A 3,783-nucleotide genomic window follows, 5' to 3' on the forward strand; every position below is an offset into this window, starting at 1 on the left:
GGTGGTAGGTAATGGGTGACTGGTAGGTTGTGGGTGGATGGCTGACACGGGGTGGTGGGTGGTAGGTGGGAGGTCAGGTGGGTGATAGGTAATAGTTGACTGGTAGGTGGTCAGTGGGTGGCTGAGGTGGTGGGAGATAGGGTGGGTGGTAGGTAATGGGTGACTGGTAGGTTGTGGGTGGGTGGCTGACAGGGGGTGGTGGGTGGTAGGTGGGAGGTAGGGTGGGTGGTAGGTTATGGGTAACTGGTAGGTTGTGGGTGAGAGGCTGACACGGGGTGGTGAGTGGTAGGTGGGAGATAGGGTGGGTGGTAGGTAATGGGTGACTGGTAGGTTGTGGGTGGATGGCTGACACGGGGTGGTGGGTGGTAGGTGGGAGGTAGGGTGGGTGGTAGGTAATGGGTGACTGGTAGGTTGTGGGTGGATGGCTGACACGGGGTGGTGGGCGGTAGGTAAGAGGTATGGTGGGTGGTAGGTAAAGGGTGAGTGGTAGGTTGTGGGTGGGTGGCTGACACGGGGTGGTGGGTGGTAGGTGGGAGGTAGGGTGGGTGGTAGGTAATGGGTGACTGGTAGGTTGTGGGTGGGTGGCTGACACGGGGTGGTGGGTGGTAGGTGGGAGGTAGGGTGGGTGGTAGGTAATAGGTGACTGGTAGGTTGTGGGTGGGTGGCTGACACGGGGTGGTGGGTGGTAGGTGGGAGGTAGGGTGGGTGGTAGGTAATGGGTGACTGGTAGGTTGTGGGTGGATGGCTGACAGGGGGTGGTGGGTGGTAGGTGGGAGGTAGGGTGGGTGGTAGTTAATGGGTGACTGGTAGGTTGTGGGTGGATGGTTGACACGGGGTGGTGGGTGGTAGGTGGGAGGTAGGGTGGGTGGTAGTTAATGGGTGACTGGTAGGTTGTGGGTGGGTGGCTGACACGGGGTGGTGGGTGGTAGGTGGGAGGTAGGGTGGGTGGTAAGTAATGGGTGACTGGTAGGTTGTGGGTGGATGGCTAACACGGGGTGGTGGGTGGTAGGAATTAGTTAGGGTGGGTGGTAGGTAATGGGTGACTAGTAGGTTGTGGGTGGGTGGCGGACACGGGGTGGTGGGTGGTAGGTGGGAGGTAGGGTGGGTGGTAGGTAATAGTTGACTGGTAGGTTGTCAGTGGGTGGCTGAGGTGGTGGGAGATAGGGTGGGTGGTAGGTAATGGGTGACTGGTAGGTTGTGGGTGGGTGGCTGACAGGGGGTGGTGGGTGGTAGGTGGGAGGTAGGGTGGGTGGTAGGTTATGGGTAACTGGTAGGTTGTGGGTGGATGGCTGACACGGGGTGGTGGGTGGTAGGTGGGAGGTAAGGTGGGTGGTAGGTAATAGTTGACTGGTAGGTTGTCAGTGGGTGGCTGAGGTGGTGGGAGATAGGGTGGGTGGTAGGTAATGGGTGACTGGTAGGTTGTGGGTGGGTGGCTGACAGGGGGTGGTGGGTGGTAGGTGGGAGGTAGGGTGGGTGGTAGGTTATGGGTAACTGGTAAGTTGTGGGTGAGAGGCTGACACGGGGTGGTGAGTGGTAGGTGGGAGATAGGGTGGGTGGTAGGTAATGGGTGACTGGTAGGTTGTGGGTGGATGGCTGACACGGGGTGGTGGGTGGTAGGTGGGAGGTAGGGTGGGTGGTAGGTAATGGGTGACTGGTAGGTTGTGGGTGGATGGCTGACTTGGGGTGGTGGGCGGTAGGTAAGAGGTAGGGTGGGTGGTAGGTAATGGGTGAGTGGTAGGTTGTGGGTGGGTGGCTGACACGGGGTGGTGGGTGGTAGGTGGGAGGTAGGGTGGGTGGTAGGTAAAAGTTGACTGGTAGGTTGTCAGTGGGTGGCTGAGGTGGTGGGTGATAGGGTGGGTGGTAGGTAATGGGTGACTGGTAGGTTGTGGGTGGATGGTTGACACGGGTTGGTGGGTGGTAGGTGGGAGGTAGGGTGGGTGGTAGGTAATGGGTGACTGGTAGGTTGTGGGTGGATGGTTGACACGGGGTGGTGGGTGGTAGGTGGGAGGTAGGGTGGGTGGTAGGATATGGGTAACTGGTAGGTTGTGGGTGAGAGGCTGACACGGGGTGGTGGGTGGTAGGTGGGAGGTAGGGTGGGTGGTAGGTAATGGGTGACTGGTAGGTTGTGGGTGGATGGCAGACACGGGTAGGTGGGTGGTAGGTAGGAGGTAGGGTGGGTGGTAGGTAATGGGTGACTGGTAGGTTGTGGGTGGATGGCTGACACGGGGTGGTGGGTGGTAGGTAGGAGGTAGGGTGGGTGGTAGGTAATGGGTTACTGGTAGGTTGTGGGTTGGTGGCTGACACGGGGTGGTGGGTGGTAGGTGGGAGGTAGGGTGAGTGGTAGGTAATGGGTGACTGGTAGGTTGTGGGTGGATGGCTGACACGGGGTGGTGGGTGGTAGGTGGGAGGTAGGGTGGGTGGTAGGTAATGGGTGACTGGTAGGTTGTGGGTGGGTGACTGACAGGGGGTGGTGGGTGGTAGGTGGGAGGTAGGGTGGGTGGTAGGTAATGGGTGACTGGTAGGTTGTGGGTGGGAGGCTGACACGGGGTGGTGGGTGGTAGGTAGGAGGTAGGGTGGGTGGTAGGTAATGGGTGACTGGTAGGTTGTGGGTGGGTGGCTGACACGGGGTGGTGGGTGATAGGTGGGAGGTAGGGTGGGTGGTAGGTTATGGGTAACTGGTAGGTTGTGGGTGGGTGGCTGACACGGGGTGGTGGGTGGTAGGTGGCTGGTAGGGTTGGTGGTAGGTAATGGGTGACTGGTAGGTTGTGGGTGGGTGGCTGACACGGGGTGGTGGGTGGTTGGTAGGAGGTAGGGTGGGTGGTAGGTAATGGGTGACTGGTAGGTTGTGGGTGGATGGCTGACACGGGGTGGTGGGTGGTAGGTGGCTGGTAGGGTTGGTGGTAGGTAATGGGTGACTGGTAGGTTGTGGGTGGGTGGCTGACACGGGGTGGTGGCCGTAGGTAGGAGGAAGGGTGGGTGGTAGGTAATGGGTGACTGGTAGGTTGTGGGTGGATGGCTGACACGGGGTGGTGGGTGGTAGGTGGGAGGTAGGGTGGGTGGTAGGTTATGGGTAACTGGAAGGTTGTGGGTGGGTGGCTGACAGGGGGTGGTGGGTGGTAGGTGGGAGGTAGGGTGGGTGATAGGTAATGGTTGACTGGGAGGTTGTGGGTGGGTTGCTGACAGGGGGTGGTGGGTGATAGGTGGGTGGTAGGGTGGGTGGTAGGTAATGGTTGACTGGTAGGTTGTGGGTGGGTGGTTGAGGTGGTGGGAGGTAGGGTGGGTGGTAGGTAATGGGTGACTGGTAGGTTGTGGGTGGGTGGCTGACACGGAGTGGTGGGTGGTAGGTGGGAGGTAGGGTGGATGGTAGGTAATGGGTTACTGGTAGGTTGTGGGTGGATGACTGACACGGGGTGGTGGGCGGTAGGTAAGAGGTATGGTGGGTGGTAGGTAATGGGTGACTGGTAGGTTGTGGGTGGGTGGCTGACAGGGGGTGGTGGGTGGTAGGTAGGAGGTAGGGTGGGTGGTAGGTAATGGGTGACTGGTAGGTTGTGGGTGGGTGGCTGACAGAAGGTGGTGGGTGGTTGGTGGGAGGTAGGGTGGGTGGTAGGTTATGGGTAACTGGTAGGTTGTGGGTGGGTGGCTGACACGGGGTGGTGGGTGGTAGGTGGGAGGTAGGGTGGGTGGTAGGTAATGGGTGACTGGTAGGTTGTGGGTGGATGGCTGACAGGGGGTGGTGGGTGGTAGGTGGGAGGTAGGGTGGGTGGTAGGTAATGGGTGACTGGT

This window comes from Anopheles marshallii, assembly GCF_943734725.1.
Source record: "Anopheles marshallii chromosome X unlocalized genomic scaffold, idAnoMarsDA_429_01 X_unloc_4, whole genome shotgun sequence".
In the NCBI taxonomy this organism is placed as follows: Eukaryota; Metazoa; Arthropoda; class Insecta; order Diptera; family Culicidae; genus Anopheles; species Anopheles marshallii.